The sequence below is a fragment of the Idiotropiscis lumnitzeri genome, chromosome 6 (assembly GCF_059441095.1).
Source record: "Idiotropiscis lumnitzeri isolate Australia: NSW breed Sydney's pygmy pipehorse chromosome 6, RoL_Ilum_1.0, whole genome shotgun sequence".
NCBI classification, from domain to species: domain Eukaryota; kingdom Metazoa; phylum Chordata; class Actinopteri; order Syngnathiformes; family Syngnathidae; genus Idiotropiscis; species Idiotropiscis lumnitzeri.
In genome coordinates this window covers 2,586,014-2,611,835 of record NC_142396.1, presented here as the reverse complement: position 1 = coordinate 2,611,835, position 25,822 = coordinate 2,586,014, and the positions used below count along the sequence as shown (strand labels likewise).

The following is a 25,822-nucleotide window of genomic DNA, read 5'->3' as shown; positions in this document are numbered from 1 at the left end:
CCCGACTCTTCTGAGGCGTTATGAAGCGTCGCCAAGATTACGTGTATGGACATGAGGCGTGATAGACCGAGATGCTTTTTTTCAGGGCCAATACGATACCGATTACTAGTAGCCACGAAGGGCGATAACCGATATTTGAAGCCGATATTAATTTCTAGAAAGAAATTGGGTCAAATAGTGTCAACATTTTGAAAAATAAAAACTATAAAACTTGACAAAGTTTAAATGCCTTTTATAAAATATATTTAAAAAACTTTAGCATGTAACATTTATTCAAATTTCGGCAAAGTCTCTTGCCTTTCCTTCCTCTGCTCGCGGGACCTCTCCCGTAGTTGCGTGACTCGAGGTGAAAAAGGAAACAGGCAGCTTACTGCTGATTGGCTGCAAGGAACCAATCTCAGTGCTGTGGGCGGACCAATCTGCTTCTGCAAGCAGGGCCACCAGCACAGCACAGCACAGCACAGCAGATAATCGGCAAAATGCCAAATATCGGCCACGATAATCGGTCCATCACTATTAGCGAATTTATGATTCCATTCCAGGTTGCTCGTCTTATGAGATATCGTATTGGTGACAGATTGATGTCATGACTCAGATCTTAAGAAGCAGATGGCAGAAATGATGACTTTAAAAAAAAAAAACAGTAAAAAGCTATACTTCTAGATCAGTCATGGGCAAACTACGGCCCGGGGGCCACATGCGGCCCATTAGGTGTTTTAATCCGGCCCGCCGAACATGGAAAAAATGTAATGAATAAACCTGGTTCATGTTTGATTTTCCCTGTAATTATGATGTGTCGCCACTAGGAGGCGCCCCTCCTGGACAGATATTTTGTTGTAATGCTTTTGTTCATTTTCATTTAAAATTAAAGCACGTCTTTCCAATGAGGTGAGGTCACCAAAACACGGCATCCATCTGCTTCCGCTCCGGCCCCTCTGTCAAATTTTCGAACCCATTGTGGCCCACGACTCAAAGTTTGCCCACCGCTGTTCTAGACAAAGATGGCGATGACGTACTCCCATCACTGTTAATCAGAAGGGATCCGTGCATCCAGCAGTTTGCCTTTTGATAATGAGCTGTGAGGATGAATTCCTAAACGCCATGAAGCGCTAATACGTGGAGCTCTGCAGAGACGCCGTGAGGAATTATTGCCACTGCGGATAACCGCTTGAATGCAGAACGCTTGCAAATTGGTCAGTTCGTGCCCACAGAGGAGTGAGCTTGAATACGTAAACCCTCATTACACAATCTCCGTTCTCCTTCTGAAAGGTGAGTCTTTTGAAAAGCCAGACTGCAAGCCACGGCGAACCCGTGCCCCCTCCAAAAAAAAAAATCCTGTTTGAGTCTGGATGCGGACTCCACTCGACGGAGTGTGTCAAGATGTTAAGACAAATAATTAGCTTTGCTGCAAAGCCTTGCTGACCTCAATGAAAAGCAGCGCGTCAAGACACATTTCGGAACCATTTGTGAAGGGATTGTAGTTTTTGCAGTGGCGGGCGGTCAAGGCCTAACAAAATCAAGAAATCATGATCATATTCTTCACATTCATATTGTATTCGAGGCCAAATTTTAGGCTGGAGTTTTTATCCAATCAGAATTCAGCGAGCTCGTGTTGCCAGGCAGATTTCACGATACCAGTAGCACGCACTATTCTTTGCGTGGCCTTTGGATACAATCGCGCGGGCGTCTCCTCTCAACGTCAATGAGCCTTCAGATTTGATAGACAGATGCGATAGCCAATCAGATAACGAGTTGCTGACAGCGAGCCTTCCAGCCTTGAGTTGGAGGTGATGAACGCGTTTTGTGATCGGATACTCACTCGTGAGGAGGCGGCGCTATGCGGAATCAACACACTCGAAAGTCGGAAATATATTCTCGCTTTTTTAAACCACAATAGCCGAAGGAGGAGGGAAAAAGTGTGCATTTAATTGCAGATACACTTGCGAGGCCGTTTCCGAGAGAAGCTCGGTCGTCCAACACTCGCTCAGTGGTGCGTCAGTGTCTTTCGGTTCATTATTTTTCCAGCCGTGGTGCCATAAATGACGGCAATATGATTGGGATTTATTCCAGTCGGACTACGTCGGACTTGACTGCAGGCCGACGCGCGAAATGCACGGCCCGCCACTAGGGACTGCTGCCGTAGGGTATGGAAGCCAATTTTTGAATCATTTTATTTTGATTGGTTTCTATCTTGGTTTGTCAGAACAAGGCGGCGTGAAACCGGTCCCTCAACCGTGCTGGAAAATCGAAAACAAGATGGATTGACTTTGACTCAACGTTCATCACATGATAGTCAACTGCGATTAATCGTCATTTGTTAATATGCCGATAAATGTAAAGGCTATCAGTTTGTGGGTTGGTTAAAAAAAAAAAAAAAAAAATCAGGCCAAATTCTTGTGAACTCTTTGAAGTGGTCGCTTCTCATGTGTGGTTGTTGAACTTTGTGTGGCGTCCCGTCGTGTTGTCCTGTATGCACAGCTGCGGCGGCTACATCCTGCCCTTCCTTTTGTCCCGTCTTGTCACAATAGTTGCCGTGAAAAGCTCGAGCTCAAGTTTTTGCAGGTGCCGGCAAACCATCGACCACCCAAAGTCACTTGCGCAAAACAGTTTCCAGAGCCGAATAGCAGTGCGTCTTTGCTGTTGTTGCTTCCAAGCCGTCATTGAGGACGTGAGGAAAAAAAACATTTAGTAAATCTGCTGCATTGTTGGCTCACGAGTTATTCATAGATGACCTTTAACCAGTGGTGGGCCGGGCCTTTCATCACTAAAGTTGTACTTTGTCCGACTTGCATCAATCCCCCTCATAAGACCAACATGTATGACAACGCGGCATAGTACTGGAAGAATGTTGGATGACCTCGCTTCTCTCAAAAGGTCCGTCTTGAAAATGGCCTGGCAAGTGTATCTGCAATTAAATGCACACTTTTCCCTCCTTCAGCCACTTTGGTTTAAAAAAAGCAAGAATATATTTTTGATTTTCCAACGGTCGCCAGGTATGACTTCTGGGTGTGTTGATTCCGCGCAGCGCTGCCTCCTCACGAGTGAGTAGCCAATCGCATAACGCGTTCATCACCTTCAAGGTAAGGCCAGCGAGAAGACCTCACTGTCCTCAACTCGTGATCTGATTGGCTACCGCAACTGTCTGTCGACTGCAAACACCCCTCCCACACACAGAAGAGACGCCTGCACGATTGTATCTGAAGGCCTCGGACGAATAGCGCGTTCTCTTGGTATCGTTAAATCTGCCTGGCAACAGGAGCTAGCTGAATTCTGATTGGATAAAAACTCTCACCTAAAAATTTAAACACTAGGATTAATATATGACATCAATGTGAAGAATATGATCATGATTTCTTGATTGTTTGGCCAGCAGAGAAGGCCTTGAAGGCCTTGACCGCCCACCACTGCCTTTAAGTGACCACCCACGGTGAACCTTTTAAGTTTCCCAACCCAAACGTGCTACAAGCAGCTCTTTTCCACTCCGTTTTATTCCAAACGCAGCAAATCAGTGCGTCAGGAAGGTCAAACATGCGTTTTTTCCCCCCTCCGTACTCCAAAAAAGTGTAATTGCACCTCCACTCCAGTAGTTGGCAGTGGCGCTCTCCTTGCCTATTGTAAGCAGCGAGTATTAACTCGACGGTGTCGGTTTGTTTTGCAACAAAAAGTGCGATCATTTAGAGTTGCGGCGGAGAGGCGGTGCTGGTGGGGGGTGGGGGGGCGAGAATTGTTTTCTTCTTGCTGAGGAGGGCGTGACAGAAAATAATTGCGAAGCACTGGGCTAAGCAAGGCTCTAATGTGATACTGTCGTGAGTGCATTTGATCGCAAATTCCCATGAACGGATCGTGGAATGCGTTGTGCTGAATATGACGTGCGCTGGACGAACAGCGGACAAAGACGAGATGTCTGCCGGTGTTTAGTCAGGTGTTTGTCGACGAGCGCAACCACGATGGAGCCTGTTGACTTTAACTGACGGCTCTGCGTATCAACACCTCACACGGTGTCACTCCTGAAGAGTTGTGAAATGGAAAGAGACTTGACCCGCCTCCCCCTGTAAAGAAAAAAAACCCAAAAAGTCCAATAACATGAGCGAGTCATAGTTGCCTTCAGGCCACGTTGGTCTTTTCTGTCTCAACTTGCAGGCTGCACCGCTCACCGGCGAGTTTCATTATTAAGGCAAAGCTTGGAAATTCGTGACACGCGTTTCATTTTATTGTAAAGATCACTCGTGATTATACAATTTGGAAACTTAAATAATTCATTTCAAGACACACTGTCGTTTTTTTTTTCCAAGTTCTGCGGAATCAAGTCATTTTTTTTTTTTTTTTATCCCCCACCACCCCTAGCTTACTTGTGACTGCTAACGTTCCAAATGAGAAGCTGCCAACATTTCATATAAGTGAAAATATTGATGCTTTATGACCTCTCCCTTTCAAGTGCAAACGATCCAACTCAGTGCTTCTCAAATAGTGGTGGGGCCCTCCTGTGAGGGGCGCGGTGTGATGTTGAGGGGGGCGCGTGTGAACTGAGGGAACATGCTTTTTTTTTTTTTGCCGTACAACAAAAAAAGTGTAATTGCACCTCCACTCCAGTGGTTGGCAGTGGCGTTCTCCTTGCCTATTGTGAGCATCGAGGAATAACTCGACGCTGTAGGTTTGTTTTGCAACAAAAAATGCGATTATTTAGAGTTGGGCGGAGGCGGGGTGGCGAATTGTTTTCCTCATGCTGAGGGGGGCGGGGCGGGGCGTGACAGAAAATAGGAGAGAAGCACCGATCTAACTGAACATACAAGCATGACTGCGAGATGGGCAGTTTTTCAGTTATAAGAATTATTGAAAAAAATGTAGATCTCAACAAATTAGGCTAATCTTTGATGCGAGTCACATTCGTGTCACGGCTTTTGTCATTTGCCAGTCAAGTGAAGATTATTTTCTTGTTTTTCGGTCTTAATGTTATGGTCTTGCTTGAAATGGGCTCAACGTGGATTAGCTGCAATGATCAAACGGCACCTGGTTGAGCGCCAGTCCACCCAAAAGTGGTTGCCACGACTTTGGGGATCTTTTTGCTCTGACTGTAAGTCGTAGGTAAAAAAAAAAAAAAATCATTTTAATGAGACCACTGCCCTGGAAGAAAGAACGGCAGAGTCAGAGAAATGGCCTCTGGCAACAAAAGCTTAACAGCTCCATTTCCAAGTTGGTTCAGGCTCAGCATTTTTGCATTCTGCAAAACTCCTCAATGGCGAGGCCGAATAAAACGAGAAAGTGTCTCTCTGCGGTTGCGATGTTTGTGCCTCTTCTAATCGTCGACACAAAGCCTGGATGAGCATCGTCGTCAACGTGTGTCAAAATGGCAGGCTAGAGAAGCAGGCCCTGGCTTGCGCGTTGCGTTTTGGCTGCACTGATGGAAACTTGGCAGACTTACGGTGGACTTGCTTTCAGTCAGGTGGAGGAGTGGTGCCGCCACTTTCCGTGTGGGAGAAACGATCCCTTCCTGGGTGCTTTCGCTGTCTGATTGTTCAAATTTTGATGAGTCTCGGTTTGGTTGGCTCAGTTTTGGTGATTCGGCCGATATGCTTTTTTGTGGGCCGATGCCGATAATTAGAGGCCATGGAGGCCTCTATTCATTGGTTGAGGAAAAAAAAAAGGGGGGGGAACCACGGAACCAATCAGATGGGGCTGTGGCCACGCCCATCTGCTTCTGCAGGCAGGGCCACCAGCACTCGATCACACGCGCACGCACGGAAAGTGTGAGAGAGACAAAATGAACTAGACTTTCATTTATCGGCCTTGAATGTTTAAAAAAAAAATAAATCGGCAGTATGCCAAATATCGGAATAACCGAAATAACCATCCCTAAATGTCAGTGGCACCTTTTTTATTTGACTGGGCGTCGGCTCCAATAAGGTGTGTGACACATTTCGATGCTGCCATTTTCATGAAGTCGGCTGTGTTTTTACCGGAGTTCCCCCAGGCCAACTAAGTCTGGCAACACGGTGCTGGATCAGTCCAAGCACCCGTCATCGTACTTCTGCACACGGCCTCTGGTGTCAAACACTTGCTCAAATTCCTGCCTGTACGTGTAACAAGTTGAAATATTAAAGTATAAATAATAAAATGTATTATTTGTAATACGATAGGAATTTAAATATTAATTTTGTCTTTTGAATATTTCCATGCTTTTCACATTAGTGACGCTGTCGATCTGGGTTCTCCTATAGTTTGTAATAAGAACAATCTGAGATCGATTATTTGTGTCTGTATGCACCTAGCAGGCGGCCGTTGGAGACTTTCCTCATTCTAGTAAAGTCTACTGAGGAAACAACACACAACACTGTTGTGATTATTTCACCCTGTTTCAGGGTGTAACATTTGCCACGCAGCACCTCCAATTGGCTCGCTGTCAAGCTCAGCCTCGTGTTAATTAAAGCGATAGACCTCCCAAAAAGCTCCACTGCTCGGTGTTTGAGTTGAACGCAAAAAAAAAAAAAATGACGTGCAAAGAAGCCCAAGTGTACAACGCATTAAGATGTGAAGCCCACGTGTCACGTCGTGTAGCCAGAATGAACTCTTTGAAGCGTTCAACCTTTATTTGGAGCTCTCGTTACTCGACACGCCTTGCTTTTACATCTTACGTGACATTCCAGCGACGTGTCAAAGCACCACTTGTGCAGGCACTGATCAGCCGCAGCTGGCCGAGTCAAACACAAGTGTGCGGCGTTTGTGCCCAATTGGATTTTTGTCAACTTCACCCACGGGGACTTCTGTTGCCTGAAAGCTGGGATGCGTCCGCTGCAGCAACATTGACCCAATCCATCAAGGAACTCGAAGCTTGTTGGGACAAAAAAAAAAACACAGGCACACCTTTTTGTGCAAGATTCTTTTCTAAAGTATGCTTTGCAGCGTTTGAAAAGCCTCGCAGCCAATAACAGCCCGTGGCGGGCCGTGCACTTCACACGCAGGCCTTCAGCCAAGTCCCACTCGAATGAATCCCCCTCATATTGCCATCATTTATGACACCACGGCCGGACAAATAATATACAGAAAGACACTACTGAGCGAGTGTTGGACGACCTCGCTTCTCTCGAACGGTCCGTCTTGAAAATGTCCTCGCAAGCGCATCTGCAATTAAATGCACACTTTTCCCTCCTTCGGCCATTGCGGTTTAAAAAAAGCAAGTATATATTTTTGATTTTCCTACGATCGCCAGTTACGACGTCCGTGTGTGTTGATTCATAGCGCCGCCTCCTCACGAGTGGGTAGCCAATCACGAAACGCGTTCATCACGTAAGGCCAGCGAGAAGGCCTCACTGTCCTCAACTCGTGATCTGATTGGCTATCGCAACTGCCTATCAGCGGTAAACACCCCTCTCACACGCACAATTTTATCTGAAGCCCTCGGACGAATAGCGCGTGCGACTGATTTTATGAAATCTGCCTGGCAACAGGAGCTAGATGAATTCTGATTGGATACAAACTCACCTAAAAATTCAACACGAGGATATAATATGTGAAGAATAGGATCATGATTTCTTGATAGTATGTGAGGCCAGCAGAGAAGGTTTATGCCGCAATGACGTGAGCGTCTTGCGGAATTCCGCGTACGAAAACATGTTTTGTGTTTTGCGTGTACAAGACCCACCACGCGTACGCACAAAATTGGTTTGATGCTTGCGGCTTCTCTCTCCTCTTCGATTTACGCTCGCGATGCTGGCGTGTTAACTGTGCCACAATTATTAACCAATCAGGAGTCGGACACGGTCGCTAATTCCGACTTCAACGTCTTTGTTCTTCTCTCGAATGTCTTCCCGAGATTCAACTCTTTTGATGTTGCTGGAATGTTGTTGGCTGCTTATCATTGCGGCTCGAGATTGTTTTTCTTCTTTGGATCAAACAACCGATCCCGAGTCAGGCAGACACTCTTTCAAATTAGCCAGCAATGACGCTCTAGTTGCTTTTGAATAGTCTTAGTCCTTCTGACTGAATGATATCTTGAAAAGAAAGAAAAAAAAAAAAACGTCCGGTTCTTTAAATGCCCCCATTCAGGCCCAACGAAAAGTTTTTTTTCCCATGCCTGGTGTTCTCACACTGGTCCTCGCATCTCAAATGAAGTTCCGGTGGATTCCAAACGTCAAAGAATGGGCTTTCGGGGAGGGGAGCAGCAGGTTGAAGGACCGAAGAGAGGAGCGGGGGAGGGGGGATGTTGTGCCAAACGAAGCGTTTTATCAAGATGCTGATTTCTCATTCACTGGCCAATCCTCGTGGGATGCACTTGGAGTGCTCCCATTCTCATTCAGGCATCAGCGTATGAATTGAAAGAGCGTTCCCCTGGTGGGAATGTGGTGACCTGAAGAACTTGATGAGAGAGGGGGGGAGTTTATTATTATTATTATTTTTTTTAAATCGCTGCGTATTATGGCGGGAGCGTCGTCTCTCACCTGCAGGGGAAAATAGAAAAAGCCCTCTTGAGGTGTTTACACGAAACCCTCTTCTGCGTTTCCAGTGGAGCAAAGAAATAACATGGATGGTGCCCGAACGTGCGGAAACGCACCGTGCAATCTAGATCTTAATCGGGCCGTTCACTAGAACGATGGATGCCATATCACAACACTTTTCCCTTTCATCTGCTATTTTTTTTTTTTTTGGAAATCTGGTAGATCACAATGAACACATTGTTGGTTTGACGATTGTCACAGCAGAAAGCCGTCACGCCATACTTGATGAGCACGATAAAAGCATGGAAGTCGTTGGATTTAGACAATTGAGAGAGTGCTTTTCAAATTCTAAACGTTCACTCAAAGGGACGGAATACCCAGTGGCATGATGCCTTCCTTTCCTCTGCTCGCGGGGCCGCTCCTGTACTGCGTGTGTTTCGAGGTGAAAAAGCAAACAGGCAGCGTACTGCTGATTGGATGCACAAGGAACCAATCAGATGGTGCTGTGGGCGGGCCAATCTGCTTCTGAATGCAGGGTCACCAGCACAACAGAGAGAGAGAGAAAAGTGTGCTGTAGTAAGCCAAAATAAACCAGCTTTTATTTTTTCGGTCTTGAAAGTTAAATAAAAGGCGTTTTGCCGATAATCGGTAAAATGCCAAATATCGGCTAAAATAAATATCTCTAAAATAATCGACATAACTAATGGTAAAAAACTTAATTTGGGGCAACCGTCAGTCAAAGTATTATGTGGAAACTGACCTATAAAGTTGCTCCAATTTTTTTTTTTTGTTTTTCCATTTGAAAAGATCCTCACGTCACCTTTATTTTTGATCGCACTCTTTGCCTCGTCTTATTCCGCTCGACTGACCGGTGCAAGTTTTGGAATAGCTGGAAGACTCGACGGCGTTCTGGCTGACGAGGCTGTTAAACACATGTTGAATTGAAGGCAGGAATAAGAACACAAATGTAACAAATGTAAACACAAGAAGATTTACAATAGATGAGCAAGTGTATTATTGGTGGCAAATTGGATGGCCACTTTTTCGGAATCAGAATCAAATGCCCTCTACTGCAACACAACGAGCCTCCCCTCTCCAGTGCAATATAACGCAGTGGCGGGCGGTCAAGGCCATCAAGGCCTTCTCTGCTGGCCAAACAATCAAGAACTCATCATCATATTCTTCACGTTGATGTCATATTATATCCTCGTGTTGTATTTTTACGTGAGTTTTTAATCCAATCAGAATTCAGCGAGCCCCTGTTGCCAGGCAGATTTCACAATACCAGTACAACACACTCGTCGTCCGAGGCCTTCTGATCCAAACGTGCGGGCGCCTCTTCTGAGTCTCAAGGGGGCTTTTCCCGCTGATAGACAGTTGCGATAGCCAATCAGATCGCGAATTGGTTACAGTGAGCCTTCTCGCTGGCCGCACGTTGAAGGCATGTGATTGGATACTCACTAGTGAGGGGGCGGCGCCATGCGGAATCAACACACTCAAAAGTCGTAACGGGCCCCCGTTTGAAAATCTCAAATATATTCTTGATTTTTTTAAACCACAATGGATGAAGGAGAGAAAAGTGTGCATTTAATTGCAGATACACAGTTTCGAGAGAAGCGAGGTCGTCCAACACTCACTCAGTCGTGCGTAAGTGTGTTTCTGTCTTTTATTTTTCCGATCGTGGGTGTGAAATGCACGCTCCGCCACTGAATATCAATCATAATGTCAATTACATGAATTAAAGATGAAATAATTAAATGGAAAATAAATATGAAATGAAATGAATAAAACGCATGATGTGAGATTTGTGCTGATTAGGCTGACACACTCCAGAATTGCGATGGTCACGCCAGAGGATTTCATCAAATCCGATTTTTGTTGTTTTTGAGTCAACACCGTACAGAAATCGGTTTCAAGCTTTGAGCCCTGCTGCGCTGGGCTTCGGCCTCCCAGATGAAACGCTGGTGCTCGTTAGTCAACATCCATCCATCCATTATCTATACCGCTTCTCCTCACGAGGGTCGCGGGGGGTGCTGGAGCCTATCCCAGCCATCTTCGGGCAGTACTCAGGGGACACCCTGAACGGGTTGCCGGCCAATCGCAGGGCACACAGAGACGAACAACCATTCTCGCTCACACTCATACCTCGGGGCAATTTAGAGTGTTCAATCGGCCTTCCGTGCATGTTTTGGGAATTTGGGAGGAAACCGGAGTACCTGGAGAAAAGCCACGCAAGCACGGGGAGAACATGCAAACTCCACACAGGATGGCCGGAGCCGGGATCGAACTCACGCCCGCTGATGTCTCTCACTGTGAGGCCATCGTGCTAACCATTAGGCCACCGTGCCGCCCGTTAGTCAACATGTTTGAGTGACACAGCTGAACATTCGGGAGGATGACACGCACACCAAAGAATTTGCGAGCAAACGAAAGCGGTTCCACACAACCTGACAAATGTCAACGTGGAAATCACCACTCACAATTTGAGATGCGCTTCTTTCTTGGAACAAAATAATGTTGTAAAGCCAAAACGCATGAGGCGCGGTTTAACTGGCCCGGGGAGATATTTTGGACTTGGACTCGGACTCGACTGACAGTAGCTCACGTTGTTGTGTGTTTGTGCGAGTCAGTCGGCTCATGAGGCGGCGGCGGTCCCGAGGCGCTGGCCTCAGGTGTGAACAGGTGTTTGGGTTCACCGCCATGTTGGAATGGGAGCTGGTCCAGGTGCACAGCTGCGGGGTGTGGCTCGCACTCAAATGCGCCAAGCACTCCCAGCCTCGTGTTGAAATACTGTAACCGAGACGGCGGACGAAGCAGGCCAAGTGAAATATGTACATGAGTATAATCTTGCATTGTCATAATTTAAAACGGGGAGGCGGCAGCACTTGGAGAACTTCATCATGAAATACTTTTTTATCTGAGTGTCGAATCATGTTTCTTCAAGAAGATTGTATTTGCAAAGCTGCTGTGTTGCAATATACAGTCGGACAGGTTTCACGCTAGTTCAAAGTATATTTTCAGACTCGGTATTTGAAGCCAATATTCATTTGTGAAAAAAAAAAAAAGAGAGAGAGAGAGAGAGACGCTATGCGGAAAATACGGTAATTAAATCCAGAATTTTTTTTTTTTTTTACATATAATCATTGATAATTTAATTCATGTCTCATTTATTGGTTTAATTCCACATGTAATGAAAATATGAAACATTTAATGAATAACTACAATTTGAATTCAACATTTCATGGTCTATTTATTGATTTAATTTTGGCACTTTCAGTCCACCGCATCTTCTATGCAGTCGCATTGTTTCAACGTAAGTTTATTATTCCCCCCCCTCTCCTCTGAGAGCTCCGATCGGCACATGTCCTGTCGATAAACCAAGCTTTGAGGTGTAGTCCGAGTTGAAATAGGCACGCGGAATGTCAATTTCCGCCAGTGGACCCGGGACACTTTCTTTCCCTGCGGGAGGCGATGAGACGAATGTCAAATCGCAGTTCCCGTTTGCTGAGGACAAACGCCGCCGAATGACAATGGGAGGCAGCAATCGTCGTCGGCGATATCGCAAATGCCAATTGCACGGCGATCGTCCTCGGGCCAAATGGGCTAAAAATAAGCCCAAAGATAGCGGCGCCGTGCATCGGAATACATTCGTCGCTCGCTGGCTAGCGACTCCAGGCTTGATGAACAGACGTCACCAAGCGGCTGCACACATCATTATGCGAAGAAGTCATTTGGAGAGGCACGGCGAGGGCAGCGGCAAGGAGACGACGGATATTGCAGAGCCGTCGTCATTTGGGGACTGCAGGAGAAGCAAGACTGGCGTTGATGATCGCTGGCGTGATTTCAATCACGTTGATCTTGTTCGCACACTGATGGCTTTCTTTCCGCCTTGCTGATTAGCATTTTTTCTTATTTTTCCGCATCAAAAATAACTCTCTGCTTAGGCAAGATGGTTCCTTGTCGCTCCCAATCAGCAGGAAGCTGCCTGTTTGCTTTTTCACCTCCAGTCACACGCACTACGGGAGAGGTCCCGCGAGCAGACGAAGGAAAGGAAAGAGACTTTGCCGAAATTTGAAGTCAACTACAACTCACAACTAAACGAAAACAATTTGCCGTTGTAAACTTGAAAGAGACGTTCTTTTGTTTTCATTGAACAAAGAAGGCATGAAGCTGAGCGTGGGAGCTCTGAGCACTTGTTGTGCCACTTTTCGAAAAAAAGCTTGAATATGTTGAAAATCATCAAAGTGGTTTCACAAAAATGTGCTTAAAGGCATTTAAACTATGTTTTGGAGTTTTTAGTTTTCAAAATGTTGACACCATTTCACCCCTTTTTTTCCAACCGATGAATATCGGCTTCAAATATCGATTATCGGCCCCGTGACGACCCATAATCGCTATCGGCCCTGAAAAAAGCATATCGGTGTATCGCGATTGAAAAGCAATTTTGATTTTGAATTCAAAGACTTAGTTCATTTTTTTTGCGGACCGAAACATGTCAAACAAACAAGAAGTCCAGTTAGCAAGGATTTGTGAATCTGGACGACTGCGACCATTCATCCGAAATTCTGTTCTTTTTGCCCCTTGAAGATTTCATCGTCGCTCTGACAATCCTTTGTCTCCTTGATTTGGAACAGAACTTGGCTACGTTGGTTCCATGCGTTCAGCCAGCAGCGACTCCATTGCCTTGAGCACCTGTTAAAGGCCACGCCCCCTCCGCATCGAAGAAACAGCCCAAAGCTTTTGATCCCCGCCTAGCGTTGAGCTCACGTTTCCTGAACATTTGCCAAAAGTCCCAGTTGGGCAGTTGGGCGATCTTCCTCAGCTGTCAGCGTGCCCTCAGGCCAGCTCAGCCTGGCTCTGCGCGCCGGCTGCAGGTTCCGCTGCGGCCCCGGGGTCCCACTGAAGGCGCTATTGTCCATTCATGGGGTTCACTGTGTGACAGGTCAGATTTGGGGGGACTCTGCACTGTCAGGAAATGAAGGGCAATCATGTGATTGAAGCCCAAACAAGAAAGACATTCCATGGAGATCGACAGAGGTTATTTTTTTTGGAGGGGGGGGGAAACTTCAAGAATATGCTGAAACGGAGTCCTTATATCTTTTTAAAATCCAGCTTAGTTAACACATGCTGATTTGTTCGCCGCAGTGTGACTGGGAACGGCAAACGCTTCACAGATGTGAAGATAAATCTTCATTTCGCACCCCGTTAGACAATTCACTCGGCTTAAGAGGCGGCGACGTTTCAGCCAAAGGCGCCTTCCGGGATCCCGCGAAGCTGCAGAACAAATTGGAGGACAAACGGTCTCCCTGGGTCGTTCCTATTCTCCTTCCTTGGAACTCAAAGACCTTTGGTGGCGGGCTGCCCGAACACAACGATGCACAATAGGACTAGTTACGGAGACACGCCAGGCTGGTTGAAAACATCAAATTAAAAATGTCACACCCCAAAAATGCCCCCCAGGGCGCCTTAGTTGGCCCCTCCTCCCGTGCGTTTGCTGTGTCCACGACTGTGATGGGTCAAATGCTGAGGTCACTTTTCAGCAGTGGTGGGCGGACTGCTGGCCTAACATAACCAACAACATTCTCATTGATCTCACATGATATCCTCGTGTTGAATTTTTAGGTGAGAGTTTTTATCCAATCAGAATTCAGCTAGCTTGTGTTGCCGGGCAGATTCCACAATACCAGGCACACGCACTATTGGTCCGAGGCCTTCCGATAAAATGGTGCGGGCGTCTCTTCTGCGTCTCAAGGGGGCTTTGACCGTTGATAGGCAGTTGCGATAGCCAATCAGATCGCGAGTTGATGACAGTGAGGCCTTCTCGCTGGCCTTACGCTGAAGGTGATGAACGCGGCTTGTGATTGGATACTCACTCGTGACGGGGTGGTGCTATGCGGAACCAACACACCCGGAGGTCGTAACGGGCAACCGTTGGAAAATCTCAAATCTATTCTTCCTTTTTTAAACCAAAGTGTGGATTTAATTGCAGATACACTTCCGAGGACATTTTCAAGACGGACCTTTCAAGAGAAGCTCGGTCGTCCAACACTCACTGAGTAGTGAGAAAGTGTGCTTCTGTATATTATTTGTCCAGCCGCGGGGCCATAAATGATGGTACTATGAGGGGAATGGATTCGAGTCGGACTAAGTCGGACTTCGCTGAAGGCCTGCGTGTGAAATGCGCGGCTCGCCACTAAAAAAACGATTCTTCTTCTTCTCTTGAAATGAGATGATCAATATCATCTCAACCTGAGAAAGATTCAATGACAAATTTGACTTCTACAACCAAATCCAAAGTTTCACTTTCGTGCTTGTACTCAATGAAGGCACATTGATTCATTTCATACCTTTTACTTTTGGGGGACGCGTTCTCCTGATGTGGTCAACGTCCCATTAATGTCTTGAATTGAGCTTTTGTTTGTGTGTGTCTACTTCCCCAAGTCCAAAATCCTCTCTTGTAATACATTTAATTACTCTCCGTTTCAGCTCCGAAACAAAAGCTTGAATTAACTCATTTGCTGCAAGCTTTGGAAAAAGGAATGCAATTTTTGGCTTCTTGAACCGTCAATGGCAGTGAAGGAAGAAAACACAGCGGCTTGAGGGATTTTTTTTCAAAGTGTGATGAAAATAAAAGCGTAAAGCAGCAGTTCACAGCAGGAAACCATTAATTTCATTTAATTTGAATTCTATTTACATTTTTATTGAAATACTTTTTTTTATTTAAAAAAACATTTTAATAGTAATCATATTTTTATTTTTTAAAATCTTTTTTTTAAAATTATTTTAATTGAATTTATTTTTGCAGCGATCCGACCAGGCGACTGCAGTCCAAGACGATGGCGAGCGCCACCGAAGGTTGTGTTGTGACATGAGCCAGTGTTCCTTTTCACACAAGCGAATAGAATAACAATTAAGATTGAGACAATCACATCCGACAGCAGTGATTCCAAGTCGAAGGGGAGGCGACGACTGTTGAGGAATTAATTGGCTGAAAAGGTTCTGAATGGCAGACAAAAAAAAAAGAAAAGAAAAAAAAGACCTTTCGCTGCGCAGCGCCGGCAACTGATAATCTGGCCCAATTAAACGGGAGCCTCGGACACTAATCGCGCTGTGAGCGAGGAAGCCAAAGGATCGGGCGCACCGCCCCTCGAACGAAACCGTGACGCCGAGCACGGAGCAAACTGCGGCGATGACCTAGCGTAATGTGCCGATCGTCCTTGAACGATCCAATTGAACACGTGGAAACAATCTTTTGTGAGCGCGGCCGATGAAACGACAAACGCAAAAGGGCGTCGGCACAAAGACAAGCGCTAACGTTCATTTTAACAATGTCGTTGCTGTTTTGTTGTTTTTTGGGGGGTTTTTCCCCGCTACTTGGCATTGTTGAAAAAGCAAACGTAAACGTTGACGTTGACGTGAAATATTTAAAGGTTAGCTGCTGTGCTTATGAAGGTCAAAGGATTTAGTTTTTTTTTCCTCCTTTGTGGTTGCACAAAAGTGGCGACCTCAAGTGAGGAAGCGCAAAATCAATATTGGCTGACATTTGCAGGAAGGTGCGAGGCAGCGGGGGTCAGACGGGAGCGGCTTGCGTACGAAGCCGAGCGCTTTGTACGATTCGGAGGGACCCCGCAAGCGCTTGAAGACGGAGCAGTTGGAGAGGAGCTGCGTGCTTTTTCGGGAGAATGCACGCCGGGAAATCCAGACGAATAAAGCCGTCAGAGAACAAAGGAAGATGGCGAGCTCAACTCGTTCGCTGCCATTGACGGATTTAGACGTCAAAAAGTACATTCAATTTACTTGGCTTGGCAATGAATGAGTAAGCGTACAATGCAGAATTCACATGGAGGGAAAAGACAAATATTTTCCACCTCTATTTACGCATTTGTTAGGGCTGAATGTAAACGCGCAAGGTCATAAATCCGCCCGTGTTTTGGCTGGAGAAACAAAAAACTGTAAATATTTAATAGAAAATGTCACGCGTGAATTTTTATTTATTTATTTTTTTTTTACTTTTGTATTGACTGATGGATTTTTGTCCATATGGTGAAGCACAAAAAAGTGTGTCTTAGCTCATTTGTTCAGCCCGGAAAATAATGTGGGACCTCCACAGCCTTTGCATTTCAAATGAATGCGCAACCAAACGGCAGCAAGGACTGTGCGACATTTCAAAGCGACTTGTCCCTTGTTGTTTAACGGCGCTAATTTTGTTCATTGATTTTTGGGAATTATCCACTTTGGCAGGCTTCTTGACTAAACTCCCGTCTTTGCTGTGTCAAATTTAGACGATACATTTATTTTCACTTTGCTGGGACTTTCAAGAATCCTGCCATTGAAGTCAAGTCCTTCTTTGAAAGCAGGTTTTTGCAGTCAAAATCCAGAATTCATTTGTACCGCTTCAAAGTAGTGACAGACCGAGAATTTCTTTTTTTTATCCGGGCCGATACTGATAGCGATTATTAGCAGTCTTGGAGGTTGCTCACCGATATTTGAAGCAGGTATTCATTTGTTGAAAAAAAGGGATAAAATAGTGTCAAAATTTGGAAAACTAAAAACTCCAAAACTTGACTTTGTTTAAATGCCCCCCAAAAAAAAAAAAAAAAACATTCTCTTCAGTAAATGTACGATGGCAAATAGTTTTCTATTTGTTGTGAATTGCAGGAGACGCACGTTTATTCAAATTTTGTCCAAATGTGCTGCCTCATGTGGTGTGTGTGACTCAAACAGGCAGGCAGCTTTCTGATTGGCTGCTACCTACTGCACAAGGAACCAATCAAATGGTGCTGTGGGCTGGCCAATCGGCTTCTGCGGGCAGGGCCACCAGCACAGCAGCCAAAGAGAGACGTATGCGAGCCAAAATAAACCAACTTTTAATTTATCGGCCTTGAAACTTGGCACAATGCCAAATATCGGCCCGGCCGATCAGCCACGACTGAAATAAAATGTAAAAAAAAAATAAATAATTAAAGTTGCTTTTCACAAATTGTCGTCAAATAGATTCGGCTTTTTGCGTGTGCGTGGGGGTGTGTGTGTGCGTGTGTGTGCGTGAGCATATTTGTCTCTCGCCGGTGAAAGCCGGCACCAAATCAATCCAACACGCCAAACAATAGAACACAATGATTTGAGTTGAATACCCTCGACCCGAGGGTCGCTAATGTTCCAGTTGCAGACGATCGATCGTGTCTTTAACTGAGACACATTGTCCCGAGGACTGAGGAATTAAAGTGCCATGACTGCATTTAACCTTAGCGAACACGCTAATGTGACAAAAAAAAAACATCGGTCGTGATATTACTGATCAAGGCCGTTCTTATTATTGATAGACCGATTATCGACCGGGGCTGAAATTCATTTTTTTCATGGTCGATACCGATTATTAGTCGTCATGGAGGCGGATAACCGAAATATGAAGTCGATATTCGTGTGTTGAAAAAAGGGTGTCAAAATTTGGAAAACTAAAAACTCAACATTTATAACAATTTCGGGAAAGTCTGTTGCTGTACCTTCCTCCGCTCGTGTGACTCGAGGTGAAAAAACAAATAGGCAACTTACGGCTGATTGGCTGGATCAAGGTTCCAATCTGATAGACAATCTGCTTCTGCAGGCAGGGCCACCAGCACAGCAGCGAGCCCAAATAAACCCGATTTTAATTTATCAGCCTCGAAAGTGAATAAAAAGGCCGATGACCATTATCGGCAAAATGGCAAATATCGACCCCGTCTATCGCTTCTCCAGAACGCACCAAAAGCGAGTTAGAAGCGGAAACTGCTCAAGTTTGATTAAAAAAAACAACAAACGTATTCTTTGAACAAATACACGTCGACATGAGTCCAATTTCAACACCGCGCTAAAGTGGAAAACTTTGCTCAGGGACCGCACAGCCAACATGTCATTAATTAACCATGTCCTCGGGGTGAAAAATGACAGCCGCATTTTACGGCTTCAATTACAGGGCGTTGAGTTGCAGGCCTAGAGGGGACGTGCCACGCCCCCCCCCCCCTTCCCCCCCTCCCCTCCCCGTCAAATCAGATACTTGATAAATATTCAATGACACGTGGGCTCATGGGCGAGACCGGGCTGCGCTTCCTTGAACACGATGCTTGAATGGCGCAAAGAAGCGACTGAAGAGAAAATGTCTTCGCAGTAACCAACTCGTGATCTGATTGGCTCTCGCAACTGCCTATCAATTGTATGAGCCCCAACACTCACACAGAACAGACGCCCGCGCGATTAGATCTGAAGGCCTCGGACGAAAAGTGCGTGTGACTTTCGTGAAATCTGCCTGGCAACAGGAGCTCGCTGAACTCTGATTGGATAAAAACTCCCACCTAAAAATACATAACTAGCATATATGACATCAATGTGAAGAATATGATCATGAATATGATGTATTTCCTGAAAGGGATATTCATCTCAGGTTGAATTTTTATTTTTTATTTTATTTTTTATTTCCTGCCTGACTGTAAATTCGGTTTGCAAAAAGAGCTGCACATGACACAAGCTCAATTTAGGTTTTAGAAGCACTGGTTTAATCTGTCGCAACTAGGAACCTTCTGATATTAACTCACTCACTGCCAGCCCAGGTCAACGACTTTTTGGCTTCTATAGCCGTCGATGGCAGTGAATGAGTTCATGATTGGCATTCTGTCACGTAAATGCTAAAGCTAATGCTATTAACAGAATACAATCCTTCAGCTCACAAAACAATGCTCGTACCGTAGACGGGATCCATTCATTGTCTTCCCGTCACTTCCGATCGATAGCGTTGCCGTTTTATCTCCAAGCCTTTCAGATCAAGACAAATGGGCTTGTTTCAAAAAAGGAATTAGCCAAGCTCCAGTGTGTGTGTGTGTGTGTGTGTTTCCATCTCGAATATCTCGCCTTTATCGCGGTGACGGGCAAAGCTGCAATCAAGTTCTCTTTTCACAATCGCTCATTAGCATCAAGGCCGCGGCGGACAAAGCCAAGCGAGCCTCGGCACCGGCGTGAGAAAGAAAGCCCGAAATGGTTTTGGAAGTGTCACGACGACAGAATGGCTTCTGCAGAATCCTTTGAAAACCGGAGGCGGATTTATTGCCGAGGAGTATCAAAGAGAAGCTGTGGAGATAAATATCCCTTCGCCCTCTCGGACTGATAAGAAGGAAAGTTTTTGAGCCGTGTCGAGCAGCTCAGCGTTTGCGGCGTTTCAATTGTGCTTTTCCGGCGCTCTCGCTTTCTCCCCACTTGGCTTTCATTTATGCAATTAAGATCAGTGCGTTCACCAAGATCACCGTAAGCTACCGGGACAACCTCGATGCACGGTGAATGCCGCACATCTCTGCAACTTTAAAGGGGATGTCAACCTAAAAAAAAAAATTTGCAGGTACGATACCGATTATGAGTTGTCACGGAGGCCGATAACCGATATTTGAAGCCGATATGCAGAAAAGGGGTCAAATGGTGTCAAAGTTTTGAAGGATTAAAAACTTTTAAATGTCACTTAGTTTCAATGCCTTCAAGCACATAGTTATTCAACAACGTATTAAAGCAAAAAGCAATTTCTTCGAGCTCAATGAAAACAAACAAACGATTTTTTTCAATGAAAACAGCAAATGGTTTTTCTTTCAGTCGTGAGTTGTGGTAGACTGACATGATGAAAATTTCGGCAAAGTCTGTTTCCTTTCCTTCCTATGGGGCCTCTCCCATAGTGAGGTGAAAAAGTAAACAGGCAACTTACTGCTGATTGGCTGCTACAAGGAGCCAATCAGATGGTGCTGTGGGCAGGCCAATCTGCTTCTGCAGGCAGGGCCACCAGCACAGCAGAGAGAGAGAGAGAGAGAGAGAGAGAGGTGTGACGCAGCGAGCCAAAAATAAAACAGCTTTTAATTTATCAGCCTTGAAAGTTTAGAAAAAAAAAAAAGGATGATAATCGACACATGGGGGCGTGGTTTATGCAAATTGACGACGGCGGGCCAAAGTCCGCCGATTACGACGACTTTGGATTCATCACCTTTTGTCGTTATTGTCTTGAATTAAAATACAACTTCAACAAGAGCGCTTCACTTCTTTATACACTTGTTGGTCACGTAAGAAAGGTCAAACGTCACTTCAATTGCAAACATTAACCATTATTTTCCTAAATTGGCTTGAAACCGGTTTGACGTTGAAATGATGTTCCGCCTTTGAGGTTCCGCTGTATTTAAATAAAGATGATTGAATGATACAAGAGCAGCTTTTTTTCTTTTCTTTTTCTTTTTAAATAACCTTCACAGATGATTCATCAGATACGTCACACTCCCTCCCGCCACCATGTGTTTTTCCACATATTCCGTTCCTTTTTCCATCACGAACGACCCCCCAACCCCCTGCGCAAAACATCTCGTGCCTTTTTCACCTCAGCTGAGATTCAGCGCAGGAAATGGATTTGTCCTGAACATGAATTCTCGCGCAGCCTCTGAGGCCGGACGACGCTGTCATTTGTCAGGTGTCTATGCAGGACGCTTCATGCGCTTTCTGACTGGGCCGCATCCGGACCCGCCGCTGCCGCCGCCGCCGAGATAGGCCGGTAAACAAATGGTTGCTGTCAGACGAGGGGAAGCGGCGTTTAATGAGCCTGCCGTCGGCACGAATCGGCACGGAACACTTGAAACCCGGGCCTGCAAAAAGTGGCTCGAAAGCTTTTTTTTTTTTCCCCCTCCAAAGAATCGTGGTCTGCCTCTCCAATCCATATCCATTACAAAAATGCCAAGAGCAAAATTTTGGCCTTGCAGCAAACGGCCTTATTCATTCTTATTTTTTAGGATGCCGAACATTCGAAATATGAAGCCACAAGAAATGAACGCAGCGTTTTACGACATTACTTTTCCAGTTCATGTCAAGAGGAAAAATGATTCTTTTTGTTATCGTCGCTTTTATCTCGCTTACGCTTCAGGCGGTCTCGATACCAATTGTTGAAGACTTTTATGCTGCGTGTCTTCCACGTCATTTATCGCTGCCCGCCGCCGGCTGTATCGAGCGTCTCCCGTGCAGGATGCGGTGCAATAATTAATCCTCGGATTGATCCGCTTTGCCCCCAAAACTCCAGACGTAATTCAACCTGTCCGGGTTAATCCGAGACCTCGCTTCACGCACCCGACTGGAAAAGGGATTCCGGCATGCGCCGTTTGTTTGGCCATACTTTTTGGTATGTCTTTGAAATTAGGATGAGCATAAAAATGGATCAGTGCACACGATCAAGGAGAATTCTTGTTGTTTACGTTAGTGATCGAGGGATTATCGGCCGGGCCGATTATCGGCATCTGCCTTTTTTTTTTTAACTTTCAAGGCCGATAAATTAGAAGCTGGTTTATTTTGTTTATTTTTGGATTTTATCTCTCTCTCTCTGCGGTGCTGGTGGCCCTGCCCGCAGAAGCAGATTGACCCGCCCACAGCACCATCTGATTGGTTCCTTGCGCAGTGGGTGGCAGCCAATCAGCATTTTTTTTTTTCGTTGAACTCTAAAACATGCCCCTGAGCCTGGGCGTTCCGTGTACTTTTTGTTCAACTTTTAAAACTAAATTGTCTAGTTTCTAAAAAAAAAAAAAAAAAAAACCTTTAACATGCTGTAAATCAATAAAGTAAATACATTTAAACTGAGTCCAATTTTGGAGTTTTTATTTTTCAAAACTTTATCCTTTTTTTTTTCAACCAATGAATATCGGCTTCAAGTATCGGTTATCGGCCAGCATGACTTCTAAGAATCGGTATCGGCAACTGAAAAAAAGCAGATCAGTCTCTCGCTAGTTTACACGTACAAAATGTCTCTTTAATGCAATGAGAGTTTGGATTCAAATTCTGATGGGATGCTCTGCTCCCTGGACCTGTTTTCATCGGAACAAATCATTTTGTTTTGCGCTGATTGAACAAATACCGATACAAATGCCGATAATCAGCAAAAGGACAAATGTCGGCCACGCCAATCGGTCTTTTGCTCGTCTTTCACTTGTTTTAGTTGCTTGTGCTGTTCTAAACGTGTCTTCATGGAACTTTTCTGAAGGTCATGGGCTTGAGTTGCTTTTGTCCATCGCCTGTGTTTCACCTTGTGGCTTGTCTTGGAGACATATTCCCCGTGTGGCAGTGCTCCCGCCTTTGATTGACAGTCTCGATCCTGATACTGCCGCTGACCTTGGCTGCTGCTTGTCTGCCTCAGTCCGAGCCGCTTGTCCTGAGTGGCCTGTTTTTCGCTTTGGGTTCCCTTTTGGAGGTTTATTTCACCAACAAAGAAGACGATAACATCGAGATGAAAGAAAGAAAATCACTCGGCTGCTCATGCTGCCACTTCTAAACGCGTTGTGTTTATAAACTGGCTTGAGGCGTCTTTTTCACCATGAGATTTCATACCATATATATTTCAAAGCGTCTGGATTTGTGATGGACCGATTATCGGCCAGGCCGATTATCAGTACCGATATTTGGCCTTTTGCCGATTATCAGCATTTTTTTTAACTTTCAAGTTAGCGCAAATAATATCTGGTTTATTTTGGCTCACTGCAGCACACTCCTCTCTCTCTCTCTCTTTGTCTCTCTCTCTGCTGTGCTGGTGGCCCTGCTTGCAGAAGCAGATTGGCCCACCAACAGCACTATCTGATTGGTTCCTTGTGCAAGTGGGTAGCAGCCAATCAGCCGCAAGCTGCCTGTTTGCTTTTTCACCTCGAGTCGCACCCACGATGGGAGAGATCCTGCGAGCATATGAAGGGAAGGCAACGGTCTTTGCCAACATTTTTAAAAATGCGAGTTTTCTACAACTCATCGAAAACCATTTGCCGTCGCAAACTTTAAAGAGATGTTTTCATTGAACTATAAAACCTGCAGCTGAGCCCGGGAGCTCTGCGCACTTTACGTTCCACTTTTACAACTAAGTTGTCTATTTTGTCAAATCTAAAAAGGCTTCAACGTGTTGTGAAGTTGTTTGATAAACTTGTGCTTGAAGACGTTTAAACTAAGTCAAGTTTTGGAGTTTGTAGTTTTCTAAATTTTGACACGGTTCATCACTTTTTTGCAACCAATGAATGTCGGGTCGGCTTGACATTTGATGGCCGTTGGTCATAACTCTCGTTTGCATTCCGAGATTTGCGTGGTGCTCAGCCAAGGACGTTGTCCAAACGCGTGAGTTGTACGGACGCCGTTTTGAGCATCATCGTGAAACATGAGCCCGCAACCGTGCCCGTCGGCTTCAAAGGCAACCTCGTCGTCACGAGTCCTTGAAAGGCTCAGTGAGAACGCGCCGAAGGGACAACCCCGACGATGCACTTTGATCTTCTGTCACTTTGGACGAAAAGAAAAAGAAGCAAATGAGAATCAAATAGTCACGAAGCCAACTCGACTTTCATATCAGCTACTCGGGCAGTGTCGCCACTTTTTTTGCTTTTGTTTCCTAATCCTCCTTGAGACCTTGCTCATCTTCTTCATATCAATGTTCTAACACCTCTGGACGGCTCAATTGGTGCTGTAGTTAAATCCCTCTTTTTTCATCTTTGGCAGATGGCTGAGGTGCGCTATAAGACAAGAATTCCTTTGTGACATCTTGGCAGGATTACAGGAATGTACTTTATTTTGGAGTCAGCCGGTCCTCCATCAAATGTCTCCAGTTGGTCCAAAATGCTGCTGCTTGCCCCTTGACTGGTACTTGTAAGGGAGCACCTAACTCCTACTCTGGCGTCCCTTCACTCGTCACTCGCCATTTTAGAGCTAGTTTGAAAATTCTCTCTCTCTCTCTCTTAGGAATGTCAAAATTAAAGCATTAACTCTGGAGATAAAGTTAACATTTTTTAACTAGTTAAAAAATAAATATATAAATAAATTAATTTTATATATATATATAAATATTATAATATATTAAATAAATATTTAATATATATTAAATACTTAATTTCACCTGAAGTACACTAACGTATTTCCTTATTTCACAACCTCCTCAAACAAGTTGTGTCAAGAACGAAGCGTCGGGGCTCGTGTTTTAACTCCACGCCGCTCCTGCGAGACTGATGGATGAGCCCGTCGGAGATGAGGAACCGCGAACATGAGACGCGTTGCTCTCGGATCAATAACGAGCTTCTGACAGTGACGGGCTCTGATAAACAAGGAGAAATTGGAGAGACAAATTTTTCCGGAGCTCACGATACCGAGCTGCTTTCAAGGTCATTGTTGGACTAAGATTCCACAGAAGCATGCTGCGGATCTTGAGCTCTCTAATCAATGACAATTAAGAGCATTCGGATTCTGATAAGTGATTCTCAACGTGTGTGCCGTGAGGTATACATCCGCTTTAAATTTTATTTTATTTTATTTTTTTTTTCATAGGAATTATGTCTCCATTTGTCTTTGAAACGCGACATATTCCCCAACCAATTTGCCTTTTGTGAGCAATGCCTTCCAATGCTTGTCATTTGGACTCATCGTCGTCATCGTCAACGTTATTGTGGACGTCCCGGGCAATGTTTGGTCTTTTCGCAGACCTCTCCGGTGTTGTGGCTCGTTAACGATATTCCAAATGTGCAGCCTTTTGAGGCCAATCCACGGCCGGGCAAGTCAGGTTCAGCCTGTTTTTTCACGACCTCTTTGAAAATGGGGATCAAGGCCATTTCCTTTTTATGTCCTTCCGTGCTCGCTCGCTCGGGCGCTCTCCATTAGCCAGGATGGCTTACACGCACACACACACCCAAAAAAAAAAATAAAACGTAGATTTTTTTTTTTTCTTCATAAATTTTGAAAAATTGTCTACGGTTGGATGTGAAAGTTAAAACAATGTTGAAAGGGAATAAAGGCTCGAAACTTTCTGCATTACATTCCCGAATTAATATTGCAAAGCAGTATGCAAATAATTTTTGATGTAAATGAAACTGAGGTCAAATATTTAATCGTGTTATTTATTTTTAAAAATGTATCTTGAGTTAACACTTTAATTTTGACAGCCCTAATTTTACCCAACTGGGATAAATTCTCACCTGAATCTTGATTCTTGGACATAACTATTTTTACGCTAATTATGGAGGTCATTTGCGTGTTTCGGGAGTCATCCCACAAACTAAAGTCCGTTCCCCATTTTTAGCACCACCGTTGATCATATTTCTAACGTCTAAAGTTGAACGCTGTAACTGCGCTTGTTTTCTATTCATTGTGATTTTCGTTGGACTCTCGCTGTCATGACCCGTGTCTGCCACGTCAGTGTTTTTGTTGTTATTTTCTTCCCTCCTTCCTGCCATGTGCCTTTTGTTATTGTTTTCATCACCTCCCTGCCATGTGCCTTTGTTATTGTTTTCGTTCTCACCAGCTACGCACCTGTTCCTAGTCATCATCACGCACCTGTTCCTAGTCATCATCACGCACCTGCTTCCCATCTGCTCCCCTAAGTACCCGGACTATTTAAACCTTCCAGACCG

General features: G+C 45.0%; 1 protein-coding gene across 2 annotated transcripts in view; it reads right to left on the bottom strand.

Moving 5' to 3' along the window:
• Positions 1 to 25,822, bottom strand: part of rgma (repulsive guidance molecule BMP co-receptor a) — a 50,237-nt gene that overhangs the window by 12,797 nt on the left and 11,618 nt on the right. The window lies entirely within an intron of this gene.